This window comes from Tachypleus tridentatus, chromosome 8 (assembly GCF_004210375.1).
Source record: "Tachypleus tridentatus isolate NWPU-2018 chromosome 8, ASM421037v1, whole genome shotgun sequence".
Lineage (NCBI taxonomy): Eukaryota > Metazoa > Arthropoda > Merostomata > Xiphosura > Limulidae > Tachypleus > Tachypleus tridentatus.
Genome location: NC_134832.1, coordinates 126,446,892 through 126,466,997, shown reverse-complemented (window position 1 = coordinate 126,466,997; position 20,106 = coordinate 126,446,892). Strand labels below are relative to the sequence as shown.

Genomic DNA, 20,106 nt, shown 5'->3' with positions numbered 1-20,106 from the left:
ACATGTAAAGTCAAGTTGATGTTAACTGTAAATAACTTATTTAAAAGCTAAGTAAAGTAGGTTTTAAATACAAGCAAATTTTCTACACTTTGCAAACCACAGTATCTTCCATAAAGCATTTGTTAAATTTTTACCTTTTGTATGTATGTACAAATTCCACCATAATGTTATTGATAATTTTAATGGTTGTGCTTCACAGTGTGAGCTATAATTTACATAACTGTTATCAAAATCTTACTATTAGGGTCAAAGCAATTAATAACCTAGTGTATTTCCTATTATTTGTATTTTAAGAGTAAAAACGTTATGTTTTTCATTTCTGCGCACAGTAATCATATAAATACAAATGATATAAAGTTATCTAAATTATTAATCATTTTTTCTCCATGGAAGTGAATGTCACACTATAAGAACCATTCTATGGTAAACAGTTTAACTAACCTGAATGACAACATATAGTGTCAGAGATATATTTGTAAGAAAAGCACTTGAATTTATTAGGAATATTGTGACATCTCTACTGAAAGTTTTATCCAAACTTCAAACAAGATTACATTTTTTGTTAAGCACGCTGGTGAATGAGAGAATATTAGGTTTTTAAATTGTTTGATTACTGTAGTATGGTTTACCATGACTTAGCTACTTTGAATTCAGTTTAAGCTGCCAAGAATTATGTTCATAAGATATCTAATAAACAAATTTGCTTTCTTAAAGATATTTTATGAACTAAAATAATACATATTTTTAGAAGGAACAGTTCATTGGACACCTACTAACTAGTTTCATCTAAGAACATAAGTTCTTTCTATGTATTGTTAAAACATTTTTGTTGTTGCCTGACAGATAAAAAAACACGAGAAAAAATGACATTTTGTGTGTATTTTATAATACAATTTTCAGGAAAGTAAATTATTTATATTTAAGTAATAAAATTATACTAAACGAATAAAATTATATTACAACATTGAAAGACATAGTTGATGCATTAAATATTATGATTTACTGGACAGGCACACAGAATTGTTATATATATTTGTAAACACATACACAATTAACTATTCTACCAAATTCTTACCAAGTGACAGTTGGAGGAGCTACTGCTATGACCCGACAGTAGAACTTAGCAGCTTGTCCTTCATAAGCAAAAGTACTCTGAGGACGAATCACAAATCTCGGAGCTGCTTGTCTGCGATCTGGAAAACAAGAAAATTTAATGTTAGTGGTGTTTACTTCTATTAAGTTAAAAAAAAATTATTTATTTATGAACTCATTGTAAAACCAGATATGTTTCACTGTGGTAATAAAACAAATTCTCCAACAAATACTGTCTAAAACAGTGAAAATAACAATTTACTTAAACTGAAACTTTGATAAAATTCTCTAATACTTTTATGTTATTCTGAAATTAAGGTTCAAACATACCCAATCTTAAAATCACATTACAACGATTAAACTTTTCTTGAAGAATGCTTGTATTGCACTTAAAGTTACATACAAGATGGAAACCAAGAAGGAAAAAAGCATACAAAGTTGGTATCATGCTATTGTAGTTAGTGAAATCAGAACTCAATTTTCCAGCATTTTACTTTAAAACATTACCTCTGAAAGTTTAATTTTATTATTGTATTTTATAGAACTACATTTGACTAACACTGAAAATGAATGACAGCCCAACACGTCTCACATGGTAAAGAATGAACTGGTGGGGAGCACAATTTCATCATACATATCCATAATTTTCATGTCCTGGCATGGCCAGGTGGTTAAGGTGCTCAACTCGTAATCTGAGGGTTGCAGGTTCAAATCCCTGTTGCACCAAACATGCTTGCTATTTCAACCATGGAGGCATTATAATGTTACAGTCAATCTCACTATTCTTTGGTAAAGGAGCAGTCCAAGAGTTGGCAGTGGGTGGTGATGACTAGCTGCCTTCCCTCTAGTCTCACACTGCTAAATTTTATGGACAGCTAGTGCAGATAGCCCTCATGTAACTTTGTGCAAAATTCAAAATAAACAAATAAATCCTCGACTCTCACTTTTTTAATTCGTGCTCTGCACTGGTTTGGCTATATTAGTATATAATAATATCTTGCAAACAACATTGCAAATTGTATCATTCCTCACGTCGTTACTAAACAACACATAAATCTGGAAATCTTTATCAAAAGGACTGATATTCTAACAAAAACGTATTGGAAATCTGTGAAATAATATCAGTGAGTTTAGGTCATTACCCTTAAGAGTTCGTCCACACATACTTTACAGCTAAGTCCACTATGCAAGTCATTGTGTATGTTTTACAGCTAAGTCCACTATGCAAGTCATTGTGTATGTTTTACAGCTAAGTCCACTATTATTAGCAGGTCATTATACACACCTTACAGTTTAGTACTGTACGTCACAAACACACTTATAACTTAGCCTACTATGCTTAGTAAATCACCACACACACACACATTTATAGCCCAGCCACCTACCTGTAACAGATCACCATGCACACGCTTATAGTTTAGCCTACTAACCTTAATAAGACATTACACACATCTTACAGCTTAGCCCACTACCCAAAACAGATCACACATACATCTCACAGCTTAGCCAACTACTCTCAGCTGGTCACCAAATGCGCCTTACAACTTAGTCCATCACATGCATCTTACAGTTTTCTTAGATAATTAAAATCATGTAATTTTGATAAATTACATAAATATATGTTATGTATTTGTTAAACAATTGAAAAAATTACCACATCTAAAGACAAAAACAAAATACTTTATCTGTTAATGAGTTAAGAAAAGCTTAAACAATTTTGGTGTTGTGAAGACAATCTTTTATTTGGATTCAAATATTTTTTCTGTACAAATCTATTCAGTACTCTTCAATTAATGAACACAGTCTCTGTTGAATCATCTATAGATGGTGAGAATTACAGAACTTTTCAGGAAACACAACTAAATGAACAGTCATCATACAGCCATCTTCTCCTGATGAAGCAATCAAGAATTGATAATGAAAGCAGGTGAACAAATCTCCACAGTTTCAGTACAATTCTTAAGCACTCGATGAAAAAATAAACCACCCTTTCTTACACACATTGCCAAAAGATATATAGTTAAGAAACTTTTGATATATTTAGCCATGAAATTTGGCAGTATGAATGAGCAACAAATACACACCAACTTCTTTACTTTAAGGCACAGTTATTTGTTAACTTTCATACAGTATATGAATCAAGCATGAAAGTTGAACATATGACCAGCATGATGTAGCTCCATAACTGATAATATAATTCATGAAATGTGATAAAAATGACCTCATCCATCAGCATTACATAGTATTTTTAGGTGCACTGTTTTCCCAAGTAATTAGGTAGGTTTTGCAGAATAACAGGAGGTTCAACACAAAATGTTTTGCAGCAGTAAATCTGAATTCTCTGACCTCTGGTCAAGTTTAACATAGAAAGAGACTGGAGACAAATAAAACCAAGTAAAACTAATTGATATTCATTTATCAAATAAAATCAAGAGAAAAAATAAGTGTAATTATGGTACTCATACTTAAGGTTTGAAAGCTCTCACAGTAACTGTTTGAAATCTGTGAAAAACTGTTCCAGTTTGAGAAAATACACCATTATATACCCCAAACAATAATTCTGTTCTTCTCAGGAGAGGGAGGGACAGAATTTGTTTGCATAATAAAACCAGTCATGATGATAAAACTGTTTGTTCCAGAGTGACAAATAAGTCCTTATCAATTCAAAATCCAAGAATTACAAGTACTTATGTAGGCTGTATTTATTTATAATTATTACTTATCAGATAAGTTTATATAATGAAAAAAATACATACAAGTCAAAGATACAATTGATAAATTTTATGTAACTTATACAGTATTTCCTCATCATAAACTGTATATTATTTTTGGACATTTTTATTTTTAAGTCATTATTTTAATCATAGATTTTGTTACTTTCAAATAAAACATTTTAAAATATACTAGTTTAAGACTACATAACACTGCTTGACAGTTTAAATTTATTTTACAAATGCATTTGCTTGTGTTAACCACATAGAAAAAAGACATGGGTAGATTTTGGTCTACTCTGATTCCACTAAACTACTGAGTATAAGAACAGTGACTTGAGGTGTAACATGCTCACATTATAATTGCAGCTACTAAAGCCAAACACTCCAAAGAGATGAAAATAGAATATTTTGCAGCAAAGTAAAATATTTATTACTCATTTAGTTCTCGTTCATATGTCATATCAACTTTTATTTTCTTACTAGTATGCATACTGGTGTATACCAGCCCATTATTGGTCAATGCCATTGCAAAAATAAAAGGTTGTAACCTCAAGGTATTAGAACCATATGAACTATTTTGTTACAAACTATGTATGGTTAATTTAGTTCATAATTATTTGTAAACAAACTGTTAAGTAAATTTTATTTTAAATATGCCATTATGAACATTCAAATATTTTCAAAAATTTGTGTAAATGCATACTGATTTTTCAGATTCATGCTTATAAAACCTTGTAATTCACCACGTACTTTGCCAGAATTATAAGTATTATAAAATAAGGTAAGTTTAACATATACTTAAACTCTTCCATATACATACTCAGTATTAATTAAATACATACCAAAGAAGAAATCATGAATACTGTATTTTTCCTCTTGAAGTTTTCTGAGTGAACTGTAATTAGCAATGCGTCCAATTGGAACAAGACAAGAGTCCCAGTAGTCACCCTAAAAAACCAGGAAATTTAGTTAAATTACATAAATGATGTGTTAAGTACTTCTTCGGTATATAAACTCATGATGTATCATAACAAAATTTCTTATTTATAGTTACAGTATAAAAGTACTGTATGAAGTTAATTTACATTAAATTTAGATGTTAGATGTTCTTCTTTCATAATGAATGTACATCATTTGCACCATCATAAAAAGTTAGTATTTAAATGTAGGCATGGTCTTTTTCCTTATGATACTTTTATAGACAGATTCTACATTAAAACTGAACCAAATAAAATTCTTGTACCTCCTGCAAGAAGTTAAAATTATCTTTAAAAGTACATATTATTAGTGTGTTTTGAAAAAAAAGCTAAAAAACATGGCCTGCAAAGCTATCATTTCAAATTATAATAGTTCAAACTCCTTTGCTTACTCATACAACTTAATGTGTTTGGTGGGAAAACCATAAAACCGATGGTCTAACAATAAAGTTATCTTTTTTTAAACTTTAGTATCTGTCTCTGTAGTATGTTATCTCTGAGTTTTGATAGAATTATACATAACCTACATTTAGAAACATAATTTTAAAATTATTAAAATTAAAAGAATTATCTACAATGTTAGAATTCAAAAACAGATTTGATTAATAAAGCTTCATTCCTAGTTCTACATTAGGAGTTTTCATTCATTAAGCTAATACATATGGTACAAACTTACATATTTGGCTCTGATACGATCTCTGAACTTGATGTATCTCCTGGTGGCAATTGGAACTGTTGGTGCCTCTGTAATATCACCCTAGGAACAAAACATTATATATAGTTTCTATAATACTCATAAAGTCCATTTATTAATTTTCAATAAGTTAAATATTAAAGTGACACAACAATGTTTTAAACTCTGGATTTACTTGAAAATTATAAAAATAATATATACCTTTTGAAAATTAAGAGATGCTTCAAACTAAATTATTGAAAAAACATAAAACAAAAAAATTAGAATGTTTTATTAGTTTGAAAAAATGTAACCTTTATAAAGAGCAGAGAAGTAAGAAATCAGAAATTTTTTAACCTTATGACAAACAGTGGTTTATCTTTTTCTAACTTATTAAACATTTAGACATACCTTAAGCCAAGGATGGTCCAGACATTCATGTGCAGTTAATCGTTTTCTAAAAAAAAAATTAAAATTTTAATGCTTTAGACTTATTTTTATATTGATGCACAAAATATAAGATGACCTGAAAATTCATTTCCAAGCTAATGGGCATTGACTATTCAAGTATTATTGCATCTTACTCTAAACTCGTTCATTCATAAAAGATAAAGAACATAAAAATAAATGACTTGTACAACAAATTAAGTTTCACATCCCAAAGTGATTAAATTTGTATATTTAGAAATGAAAACTAAATTTTCGTTGAAGCAGTTAACCAAAATTCATTATTGGAACACCACCTGTTTTGAAAATATTTTCACAAAGTCATTAATTATTAGTTTGATATATTACACAGCCATCACTTTAGCTATTAATATAAATAACAAACTCACTCTTTATTTCTGGTTAGCAGTTTTCGAATAAAGTCCTTAGCAGAGTCAGAGACATTGGCAAAGGCTTCATCATCAAAGTCCCAGTCACATGATTTGACATTTTTAAGTGTATCTATATCATTTTCCCCAGCAAATGGAGAGAGACCACTAAGCCTAAAGGACAATAAAATACTCTTTCAGAGCTCAGTAGTTTCTTGAACAGTCACACCCTCCACGAGGTTGTGATCTTTTGGTTTCTTAAACTTGACACATACATATATATTCTTTGGGGAGAAGAAGAATTCTTAAATAAATCATTTGCATGCTTATACTAAGAATACAATAGCAAAAAAACAACAACAATGTTTGGCAATAAAACGTTAACATATCTATTGTAACAAACAGGCATAAGGGCACTAAACAAAACTAGTAGTAGTTGAAAACAGACTTGTAGATACTTTTGTTTGAATTAGAAAACTACAATTTACGAATGTTTCAGTAATCTACTGAATTAAAATTTGTCTCTCTACAGCCTTGATTATTAAAACTTATCAAATGCTTACAAAACATATGCCAACACTCCAACAGCCCACATGTCTGTATAGAATCCAACAGGCTCTCTCTCTACTATCTCTGGAGCTGCAAATTCTGCAGTGCCAGTAGAAATCTTCACAACCTCATTAGGATCCAACTTTGTGGCAAGTCCAAAGTCAATCAGCTTAATATTACTGCTAGCTTTAGTCTGGCACATAATATTTTCAGGCTAAAAAAAATGACATATTCACAATACATTAATAACAATACAAATATATTTGTATAATTCATAATTGTCTAGTTCTCAATATTATGTAATCTCATTTTAAAATCTATCCTGAATTGGTTGATTTAAAATTACATTTACAAAATTTGTACATTTCATGTATTTGTTATCATAAAGTTGAGACTTAAATTTTTATAAGTATTATATTTCAGATAATTTATTAGAAGCACTTTTAATGATGTAAATGAGGAGCTGTTAATTCAGTACCTTGACATCAAGATGAATAATGTTCTTTTCATGCATGTGTTTTATACCCTCACAGATCTGTCTCATGTAGTTGATGACTTCAGCCTCAGACATAGTGTAATCTTCTGATGTGATCCTCTCAAAAAGTTCTCCACCAGACATACTGTAATATTTGGGTTAAATCAGTATGAAGAGAGGATCCATTTAATTGAATCATTATTACACTCTACTTCAGATAAGTTTTGCTAGGCCAATTAAAATAAAACTAACAGTTAATAACCTTTAGTTTTAAATGATGATGGGGAAAGAGAGCAAGATTTATTTTGGAAATGTTTTCCTTCTTCTAGATATTTGGTTCAACTATGAAAAGGAATAGTCACTTATCTGGTTATGAGAAAGTTAAAGTATTTTGTAGCACTTTGAAATAGGGAGATGGTGATGAATAACAACCAATTTATTTGAATCAGGTTTTATTATATAATTGATTCTGAGAAATTCATTCCTAAACATGAAAAATACAGAACTTAAATTACCATGAGTAGCCATGTTTTCTATATAATCTACTAAAACCAGAAAGCTAATTAAAGTTAAAAACTGTGTATGTACAACAGGTTGAGCACCTACTATTAAAATTATTTGAAGATGTAAATTTGTCAATCACATAACAACCACCTTAGACATAAAGTATCAGAACTACATTGCACACCATTTCTACATTCAAAAGGTAATTTAATGTAATAAAAAAATTGGATATTTTTTAAAAAAGGTATATAATTGTGATATTTAAGCATATTCTACCTTTGTATTTTAATATAGTATTATTGTGGTATTTGTAAGTTATTCTAGTATGTGATGTTTTCATTTAACACATAATAAAGAAAGCTTGTGTTGCATCTAGTTGTTGCAAGAGTTTCAAGACAAAGGATTCCCCAAACATTGCATAACATAGAGACTTGAGACATCATGTGCTACTTACACCTTGATGCCTCAAGTTGAAACATACAGCACTCTACACAGTATGTTACTCAGAGATAAAATCTCCTAAACAGGGAATATTTCAGCATAAAATTGTTAGTTCTTCCCTACAGCAAAGAATCTTTAATATAGCTCGTGCATTCTCAGAATGAAGTTACCTGTACATACATGTTGTCTTTGGCTACTTCATAAAATTGGCGAAGGCCTACCTATTGATTTATATGTCAACATAACTCATGACTGATGTGTTGATAAAGTACTAAATAACCCAGTTCAAAATACCTGAAGAGATCCACACAAGATTAGAGAGCTAGCTTCAACAGTAAACTGATTTTTGAGTTGTGTAAAGTGCTAAATGGGTTAAAGACACATACTTATCAACAGTACTATGACGGTTTAGTATAACAGGTAACACAGACTTTCAACATATGCTTTCCAAGTTTGATAATTCCAACCAATCCTATTAAGAAAAGCACTTAACATACATCATAATTATATTCTTTGCAATTAAGCAGGGATCAACAGAAACTTGATCTGTTATGCTCTGAAAAGTTGAGTTGTGAAATTTAAATAGAGCACACTGCATGGTCCTTGCTGGATTCTTCTCCATACACTTTACAAGTGTATAAAGCTTGTCAATGTGCAGTAAGAGATTTATGTTTCCTCTGAGTATATGTTGATACATTTAGTAGTGCTAACACAAATATTAATTTTGACTTATGACAATTTCAGTTGAAAAGTCTCAGTCTGGCTAAAGTCTGACAAGAAAGACATGTTGAGTTTGATGGCTTATAGACAAAAAAAACTGCAGCTACTAAGTTGTAGCTTTAGAAAGTTACCACAAGAGGTTAATAATGTCATTTTTCTAAAAGGTAGAGGCAATTTATTTTAAGCTCTTGGTGTACATGAATAACCATAACCTGAATAAATGTATGCATGTATAATCTTAACATTACATAAAGTCATTCAAAACTACTTTATAACACAAATAGATCAATTACACAAAGAACACAACTATCAAACAGATTTTGAATACATGAAAAAGATTTACTTTATATATTAAAAGAATATTGAGAATTATTCAATTTCAATATTGAAATATTCAAAAGGTAGTGAATTTTCATGAAAACATATGGGCAACAAAGAAACTCCTGCTATGCCTGAAAAAAAAACTCAGTTGTTTTATCTGTTGTTTTGCCTAAATAATACTGCAAGATATTTCAATTAGATCAAGTTTAAATATTCATGAATGGATGAAATTATCAACATTAACTGAAATTTATAGAGAATAGATTGGATATTGTATCAAATGCAAACATTGTGTACTCAATATTTTATTTGGTTGTGGTAGAATATTTCCAATCATGCAGATAGAAATATGTTATAAACATATAAACACACAATGTTTTAAATATTTTTGAACTTCGTTTTTGTGTGAGCTGCATTTAAAGATATGTGAGAATTCAGGCTGTAAGTGTACTGCCTCAATTGGAATGTAACACTAAATATTATAGCAAAACCTTATAATTTACACCTAGCTAATATTAAACTTGTATTTAGAAGAAAATTGTAAGGGGAGAAATAAAATAAACACTGATGGATCTTATTGAGCAAGTTAGTATATGCTTATGTGTTAGAACCAGTTTTGCAGTCTTGACCCCACTCCTTTCTTACTGGACTCAAGCTTTGTTCAAGTAACAACTATATGATAGTGGATGGAATGTATCTTGGTGAAAAGGTAAACTATGTTGACCAACACTACAGCACTATAGATAATACAGTGTATGAAAATATGTGAAGCCTGTAGAAATATCACTTTACCAAGGTAATTGCTTTAATATTTTGACTGTAGAGATTTGTCCGGGAATTTCAAAAACTTTACTGAGTAAGACTAAATGACAGGTGATTTTCATGCTCAAAAACAGAATACGTCTTTTCATCAGACACATTTTTATATTTAATTTTCATAACCTCTACAACCCCCTAAATGAACATCTTTTTTCATTATTTTTATATTTTATTTCTTATTTTTTCAACCCTAAAACCAACTGTAAAAAAATCAATGCACAGTGAAAAGTTGAAACATATAAAATATATTTTTATTAATTACAACTAATTGTTACAGACAGTTATAATTATTTATCCTAACAGTTTTAGCTTCTAATGTTTACAGACCTTCTTTCATTTAATTTTACTGTTTTATTGTTTTTCATACTTATCAGTACCATGCTGATTAATAAATCATCCAGTTAGGAGAGAAGAGAGCTTAGAGTAAACAAATTATCAAGTTATGTCAAGCTACACTAAACTGAGTCTGTTCTTATAGAACTTTATTATGGATATTTTGTATTTAATTATTTTCCATTTAAGTTTTCTTAGCTAATGTAATTTAAACAGTTACTTATGTTAAATATACATACCAATAAATATAAATATATATATTAACAAGAAATTTAACATTTTACCTCTAGGCCAAATGACCAGATGCACTGCTTATAGTTTTGTATAAAACCAAACTGTTGAAACAGACACTGGTAAGCTATAAAGGTTATATATTAGATAGGTTATGGAAATCCTGCAGGGATGGTGTATGTACTTTGGACATGCATTTTATGGCTGAGTACTTTGCATTAAAGATTATACTGCATGGCCATTGTCAAGATGCATAGCTGTCAAAAGAACATTACTGTCATTGAAGGACAGTAATAAGGCTGAGGCCCAAAAATCATTTTAATATATATAACATAAAAAGCTTCTGCACAAGGCCTCCAGTGCTGTGACCAATTCCTAAGATACAGTATCATACCTATAACTCAAAAACATATATGACATACTATATTGTATAAACTTCTGAATACAAAAAAGGATACACATTTTTAACATACTTATGGTTTACCTCACTATATCTCATAAAATTATAAACATAAAGACATGGTACTCACAATTCATAGATAAGAACCATTTCATCTTCATCCTCAAAAGCATCATGAAGCCTGATAAGTTTAGGGTGGTGAAGTTGATTCATTATGTCGATTTCCTTTTTCACTAGTGTCTTTTCAATAGGATGAGAAACAGGTAAGAATTTGGCAGCAAAAATGTTGCCAGTTTTCTTTTCTCGACACCGGTGAACAACACCAAAGGCTCCACTGGTTAAAGAACAAATGTTTGTCAATTGTTAACTAAAATTATAATCAAAATGGCAAATATATTTTTGAACCACTGAATGAAAATGATTATAGATATAAGTTTAGCATAACTTGATTCCAAAGATTCTTATTTGTCTCTCAAAACAGTTTGGTTGCTATTAATTGTTAAAAGTCATGTTTGCTTTAAAAATTGTTTTATAATAATAATGATAATAAAATAATTTTTCATGTAAATTTATCTGATAAAACAACCAGTCTATGATGTAAGATTTTTTATCACTTAACAATTTTAATATCATATGGTTTATTTTAATACAAAATTACAGATAAGTTCGATTGATAATATTTATTTAAAAAAGAAACATTGACCAAATATGAGTTATTCCTATAAGTATCTTAAATTGATACACTGATTACATACATGCATAAACATAAGATTTTATTACAAACTCACAAAGCACATAAGATGAAAACATATGCAAATTGTTTTCTCACTTAAAGTTTTTTGTTTTGTTTGGGTAATTGTAAACTTTAACATATACATTAAGCATTGTTTAACAAAATTTGTTCTTTTTTAGAAAGCTACCAAAAACAGGAAAAAATTATACATACACTCCAATTTCTTCCAGGATATCATAGTAATCATAAACACTCGAGGTTTTCACATCTACCGGTTGGGGAATGTACTTTTCAAAAATATCAAAAACTAGAAAACAAATAAAAATATCTTTCAACAATCATGAGATACTCTAGTTACTGTAGTTATTCTTACTTAACACTAATTAAGTTGAAGTTACTAAAGTATTTTATAACCTATCAGTCTATCAGGAATTTTATAAGTCATAAATTAACAACAAAATATATCTTAGAACAATAAACCATAAAACATTAAAGTAACTAAAGAGAAGAATACATTTTTGTAATAAAGTATCTACATTTTAATTGAGATTTTTAATTTTATAACTTTTTTAAAATTTAAATCTATATAGTATTTTTGAGATTTTTACTCTACTGGATGCAGTATATATACAATGTTAAAATCAGCAACTTACCGAACTGATCATAGTTGAAGATTTTCCCTTCTGCCTTCCCTCGGATTTTCCTGCCAGAAGCATCAACTGCAACACGACAAATTAGAAGAGCAAAATGTGAAAAGGTAAATTTCCTTATTATCTTTGTGAATAATCATATATACAACGTGGATTTAAGCTGTATTTACCATACATACATAAAGGTTATCTGATTCATTTCACTTAGCACTTTGTAAAACTTTCTCAATTCTTTATTGATGTACTGCTGACTTATGTAATATTATATACATGCCTACACAACACATTTAAACAAAATATGAAACCATATTTATAAAACAAAAAGAAGAATATTATCAATAGTTAAGTAGTTATGTTAATTTTATGTTGTTGTTTAAACAGAAATGTATGAAATTAAAGTTAACTAACAAAATATTAATATGTATATTTAGCAGATATTTAGATATATGACACTGCAAAAAAAAACATTAAATTAATATTTATCTGATATCAAGTTTTATCAAAAAATGTTAGCTGGAACTTACCCATATAGTTTTTCTTCTTGGCCTTGTCTTTTGAAGAAACTGAAATAACAAGTAGAAGTTACATATATTATTATATGCACCACCAGATTAGTAAAAAAATCAAAACATAATTAATAGATCACTTGAGCTATAGGGTTGTTAAAAATTCATTCAGTAAGGGTTATTTGCAAAAAAATAACTTCAAAATAGTTAAACAATTTAAAACAAAATCAGAATAATGCACTTAAAGAACAAGCATATGTATTATTTTCTAATAAAAATTTTATAAAAACATTAACATGATTGTGGTTGCAATATTCAGACTAAGGTCTATATTACAAAATTACAGCTATTTGAATAAAAAACATTTTGAGAATTTAAACAAAACTATATCTGTCAAAAATATATCTTTGTTTGCTGCAAGTAATTTAAATAATACAAATGTTAGCATTTAGCACAAAAAAAACCCATAGAATTTACTAACTTTTGGTTGTAATCAGATCAGTTGGATGACTTGGCTCACTACGTCCAAATACATTCTCAGCATAAACTCTGAATTCATACTCTTTTTCTGGGTTAAGTCCTGTGATTGTAAAATTGCAGAACCTAAGAAGAAGAAAATAGAAATTTTGAATTGACCTTGGACACTAGCTAAGCTTTAGATACTATTATGGACATTATTCACACAGGTCTGAATTTAAATTATTCCAAAAAGAAACAAGACATTATCACCAAAGGAGACAAACAAAAATTACAATGATATAAATTGTATATCATAAATATAAATTTTTTTTTATATCATTGGCATATTACAGTCTGTGAAGTTGTATCTCCAAATTTTGATGTTTTAATACCACCTTCACTTTTACAACTGTCAAACTTTCACACATTCTTAATTGTTTTTTATTCTCAAAAAATTTATCACAAAAGTCTTCCTTAGTGATAACAAAGTTACACTTTCTTAGAATATATCATGCAATGCTTCACGAATACTCAAATACCTCAGAATTATGTTCTTTCATACGAGTCAACAGCTACTAGTGATAGAGATCACATATTCCTCAACACAACCACAAAATATAAATTTTGAGATAACAGATAATTTTTTTATTCTTAGGGAACACACCCTTAAAATAATTGTTTGTTTGATTTGAATTTTGCACGAAGCTACATGAAGGTCATCTGCACTAGTTGTCCCTAATTTAGCAGTGTAAGACTTGAGAGAAGGCAGCTAGTTATCACCACCCACTGTCAACTCTTGAGCTACTCTTTTACCAAGAAATAGTGGGATTGACCATCACATTATAATGCTCTCACAGCTGAAAGGGCAGGCATGTTTGGTGTGATGGGGATTTGAACCCACTACCCTCAGATTATGAGTCAAGCACCCTAACCATCTGGCCATACCAGGCCTCTTAAATTGAGAGAAATGTTGTTTTTTGTAAAAAAATATAAATATACATCAATTTTTTCATCTATGGATAAACTCTGCCTGTGTTAAAAGTATTTATAATCACTGGTTTCTTTTACATATCAAACATTTAAAAATGTATGGCAGACAGTGTAATCATAACTACCAAATTTTTTAAAGCAAACTATTTTATAATGCAACATATAATAACAATTCTACAGCATGATTAATAAGCATCATTCACCTTAAAAAGTGGATTGAGAAGAAATGTAATAAGATGTTATTACAATGTACAAATAAGTAACTACACAACAAATGAAACCAGTTTGGTTCCATACAGCAGGGAAGACTCGTTTACAAACAGTATCTGCATCTATGAGCCTAATTTCCAGGTCAGGAAGGCAAACATTAGATAGTCAATTCAATTATGAGTAAAATGAAAATAAAAAAAGTTTGTTAATTCTGTTACCCTACACCTACCTCACCTGTCCACTAAAGCTGGGTCTGGTTAAATATTATAAATATGGCAATAAAACTTCACTTCAAGGTTTAATATTTTTTTATTTCTAAAACTAAATAAAAATTGATATAAAAATATTGTTAACATGTAGGGGAATGAAAATAAACAAACATAAAACAAAACTAAACCAATTAAAAAGAGAGATAGGAAGAGATACTTTTCTCATAATTAAAAGAAAACAAACTATGGACAATGATCATGGAACAAAAAAGAAAATTAAAAATAAATTTGGGCTACAATAACATGAAAGCTGATAGTTTTTTTTTTTGCATTTTGGATTAATAATAATATAAAGTACTATTCCAAAGAAGTTTGAAGAAGACAACTGTACCGCCAATACAGATACAAACCTTGAATGTCCACAGCGGATCCAACTTGTCATTGGAGCCTCACGTTTTTCAACAAGATAGTTAGTTACATGACTTCCACCATCCCATGATGGTGGCTTCCAGGTTAGTACCACTGATTCTGCAAAAATACCTTCGATTTTGGGATAGCGTGGAGGGTCTGGTTTATCTGCATGAATAACAGAAAATTGTTGATGAAGTAATAAAGTTGATACAGAAATAAACAGACACTAGCAAAAGTTTTATGTATGAAATTCAGATATCTGTATTTGTTGTACAGAAATGGAAATTATACAAGATAAAACACTATGACAGAAATATTGTGAAAAATTTATAGTAAAAATAAAGGCTAGTTACAGAAACAGCATTTTTAAAATTTAGTAATATTAACCAGAATATTCGAGGTTTTATCAGTTCTTAAAGACAGATGTCTGAGAATATAGTTTAGATTTTATTTTTTTCCATAATTTTTGAAGATATTACGACAATTGTGAATTTTTTTCCCAAAAAAGTGATCTTTATCACCACAAGCTGATAAATAATTTAAACATATTATACTTTAATGCACTGTTGCAAAATATCAGACAATAAACAAAACAAGATTAACAAAATCATCATAATGACAGAAAATTGGGTGATGGTAAATACAGAAGCAATGTAACTTAATACTGTATATAATGTAATAGAATAAAAACTACAAACTATGAATTCAAGGATGTTTGATTAGAACCTAGAATATAATGCTTCAATCCACCAGTATATTCTGATATTAGTGGCACTGCAGAATATTCTCTACTGGTAACCAAACTGGCTTTGAATCTGAATATCTTCAGTACTGATTTCTAGTATTATTGGTGACAAATTTCTTATATTGCCCTACTAACTGACATCAAAAAATGTATAATAAGTACTGAATAACAACTAAGTAAAGTGTATTTAAAGTATCATACCACTTATCTGGATTTTGATAATAGCAGAGTCTACTCCAAGTTCATTCTCTGCCACAATACGATAAGGACCATTGTCCATATTGGAGGCATCATGAATGGTTAATATAGCATGGCGGTCATAGACTTTGGTCTCGTAATGAGCTCCACTTTCTATGAGTTCTCCTTCACGCATCCACTTGACTTTGGGCTTTGGGTATCCTGTGAAAGGAATCTTCAATAGCACATTCTCTCCTCTCTCAAAACAAGCAAGCTCTCTGAAACGTGGTGGTACATTGATATGTGGAGCAGCTGAAATAAAGATGAAAAGGAACCAGATTATTATTTAAGATGTTCTATAAAGTTATTATTTAATATAAAGAGAAATGAAAAAAAATATGCATGATTATGATGAGAACTAATTTAGAAACCTTTGTCATCATCGTTACTATTTGGTTTGTAAAAATACTTCTGAGAAAAACATATTTAATTGCATTTAGAACATTTCTAAACGATTTTTAAAAAAAGATTAAAAATCAATTTTAAACTAACTTACTATAGAAGTTTTCTATAGAGTTGTGTCTCTTAAAGACATTATTAAAAAGTTATAAGCCCAAACTTTTACAATTAGCAAAATAAGTATTTCAAATATGATGCTATTAAAATTAAATAAAAGTAAATATTGCATTACTGTCTATTTGAAATTCCAAATTCAGATATTTAAAGTCAATGAATTCAACTATTACTTTTGATAAATAATTCAGCACGTGAAGTACGAATGCCTCCTTTGTTAGAGGCATGGCAGGTATATTCATCAGCATCTTCTCCAAAGACTTCTGAGATGATCATAGTGTAGGTATCTTCCTCCCGATGAAGAGAATATTTTCCACCATCAAATATTTCTCTCATACCCTTGTACCTGTATTGGAAGAAACAAAAAGCATTTCACAAAATTGTTCATGAATATTTATAATTCAAATTAAAACAAGTTACTCACAAATTGACTGAATATTATAGTTAAAACTTAGAAGATAAAAGTATTATTTGATAGATTGTTTAGGCAGAGTATTCATGATGAAACTTTGTAGAATGGATGGCAACTGCCTGTTGTAGAAACACAAGTGTCGAGGACGATGTTTTGAAAGTCTTCTGCTTAGAGACAAAAGTATACTTTCTGAATCCTATATTCATTACACAAAACTAACTATATATAAAAGCTCTTTTTAGTAAATACACTAAATATTCAGCTTTGGTTAAATGTATAATAAAATAACAAAAATATTGTGTAATTCTTGTGCTAGATTAAATTATAATAAGTTTGTCCGAAAGTTTTAAGATTTCTATTACCCATATAACATCTTAAATAATCATTACTAGTTATTTGATACTGGTGTTTTTATTTATTTATTTATAACTTACCAGGTGACTTTAGGTCTGGGGTTCCCAGTTATTTTACATACAAACTCTGCATTTTTGTTCTCTACAGCAATAACTGTCTTCAGAGGAACCAGAAATTCTGGTGGGATTGGAGCTGGAAACAAGTACACAGTTCGTGTAAATAAATGTTTTGCAGTTTAGCATGTAGCATTGTACGCACCATATTCTATTAGTGATAAGCTAACATGTGCTTATGTAACTAAAAGGTAGTGAGAGTAATAACAGTTTATACAATCTGTTTTTTATCCCATTAAATTATAAATTCAAATATTTTATACAAAAAACAGAATACTCATTGATATCTGATAGTTTGTTCGATAAAAGTGAATTTTTTAACACAATTACATGAAGTTCAGAACTATACTTGCATATATTAAGTGAAAATTTTGAGGGTAGTAATCTGTTATATAGTTAACCATTTGGCTGTAATAGAAAGTACAAAGCTTTAAGTTACCATTAGGGTCTTTGATGCGAACAGTGGTTGAATTGGATGAAGGTGCACTGATTCCTGCTTCATTTGCAGCAAACACTCTGAACTCATATTGTCTGTCTTCTATAAGGTTGGTGATGTTAATCTGGGTGGGTATACAAATATACTGATTAACTCGCTGCCACGTCTGAGTCCCACATTCTCTCTTATCAATCCAGTATCCAAAGATACGAGCACCTCCATCTGATGCAGGCTTATCCCAAGACAAGTTTACAAAGTCTCCACCTACTTCTATAACATTTGGAACACCTGGTGGTGAAGGAGGATCTGTAACAAATAATTAGTGTTTTAAGAAGAAGTTTTCTTTTCATATAGACTACTTAAAACACTGAAAGATTTGCAATACTTATTATAAGTAATATTATGTATTTCAGTAGCAGTTTATCTTACACATTATAATTCAAAATAGCTGAAAACCCCAAAATGATCAATGCATACATTTTGTTCATTTATGTAAGCTAATATTCTTCACATTACAAATTAGTCATATACCAGATGCACCAAGTTAAGAAATATCAAAATTTTACAAAGCTACAAACTCCATTCGACAGCAACATAGCATTCATCAACTACTGTAAGTAAATATTCATCATATCAAAACTTCCAATGCTACTTTCCTCAGTTAGTCATTCTACTAGTTTTAAGTTAATGGGAGATAATGCTCATCAAATTACACAGCTGCAGATTATAGTATGGACTCCACTACCTTTTGTGAACTAACCACAAAGAATACCAGAGAGCTAAATCTAGCTGAAAAGTTTTTAATGTTAGGTGGACACAGTATGGAGTCCACTACTTCTTATGAGTTAATCATGAAGCATACCAGAGAGTTAAATCTAGATGGCAAGTTCCTAATTTTCTTTCATATAGGTAAATATGTTGCCAGAAAACTACATTACATGAAATAATTCTGTATTATTGTTCAAGAAACAATGAGAATGAATTTAAATATTTGATACTCAAAAACATTTTGTTTGATCTTACTAAATAACAAAGTAGTATTTGAATGTGGCTCCCACAAGTTGAGCAGAATGAAATTCCCTAACCATTCTCAGACCTTTTCTCGATCATTTGACCTACACTTTGAATGTACTACTGAACTAAAATAATATGTGAAATTGCAAAATATTTTTCGTGTATTTTTGTAAAGACAAGATAGGTTGTATGATTCAAAATTTGCATAAATACCATCTCACAAGTTTCCAATCTGTCTGGTGACACCCTTCTCAAAGTATTGAACTTCATATGAACATAAACAACAAAGGCAGCTTATCTATTTTTTTAAACCATGTATCAGTTTTAGTTTTTATTTTATTTTAAATCAGAAAATGTTACTATTTAAAAATAAACACTACCAGTTTAAAAGTTAGTGATTATTATGCTTTGACTTCTAATACACAGAAGGAACACATTTACTATTATAAAGTTGAATATTCTTTATGAAGAACAATTAACTTGAGTCAGATAATTATTAAAGCAATAACTTCTACGTGCATATATGTACAAAAATGGACAAAGTATTTGACTGCTAACTGCACACTACATTAAACTCATATTCTGATATCTTTAAAAAAATTTCAGTTTAAGAAAATCGTTCACTGATTCAGAGCATACTGTATTACTTTTCATATGTTTTGAAGCTGTGTATCAAGTTCATCTATGTCAGAAGTATTGACATATCTGAATTATCATTATATTTAAGTTGTAAATTCTTTTAATACATACAGGACATTTTATGCACAGAGTCAGACCTGCTGATAAGACATCTGCAACGTTTATAGTTGCATTATAAACCTGTGCTATTATGACATACTCAACCAGCATTACAGTATACACCAATTAAATGTCAAGTTTTTCATTTTGTTCTTATATAATGATGCTTATTACATTAATCAAAACTACTAATTAGAGCTTTTACTTGAAATACTCACATAATTTCTATTTTGATATGATTTTCAAAACTAAGAATACACTAGCACAATATACGAGCATCATAATAATTAATATCTACACCTCAAGAGAACT

The 20,106-nt window shown here is 29.5% G+C and overlaps 1 pseudogene across 1 annotated transcript in view; it reads right to left on the bottom strand.

Annotated features, from left to right (window-relative positions):
• LOC143223440 (twitchin-like) overlaps window positions 1-20,106 on the bottom strand; it is a 255,270-nt pseudogene that overhangs the window by 11,635 nt on the left and 223,529 nt on the right. The window contains exons 112-128 of the transcript XR_013012917.1: window positions 18,046-18,348; window positions 17,574-17,685; window positions 16,901-17,073; window positions 16,179-16,466; window positions 15,232-15,397; window positions 13,435-13,556; window positions 12,972-13,010; window positions 12,451-12,516; window positions 12,011-12,104; window positions 11,195-11,398; window positions 7,299-7,440; window positions 6,835-7,034; window positions 6,293-6,445; window positions 5,868-5,913; window positions 5,460-5,540; window positions 4,649-4,754; window positions 1,076-1,193 (exon numbers count right to left, since the gene is read on the bottom strand). The product of XR_013012917.1 is annotated as a twitchin-like (transcript). The remainder of the gene's footprint in view (window positions 1-1,075; window positions 1,194-4,648; window positions 4,755-5,459; window positions 5,541-5,867; window positions 5,914-6,292; window positions 6,446-6,834; window positions 7,035-7,298; window positions 7,441-11,194; window positions 11,399-12,010; window positions 12,105-12,450; window positions 12,517-12,971; window positions 13,011-13,434; window positions 13,557-15,231; window positions 15,398-16,178; window positions 16,467-16,900; window positions 17,074-17,573; window positions 17,686-18,045; window positions 18,349-20,106) is intronic.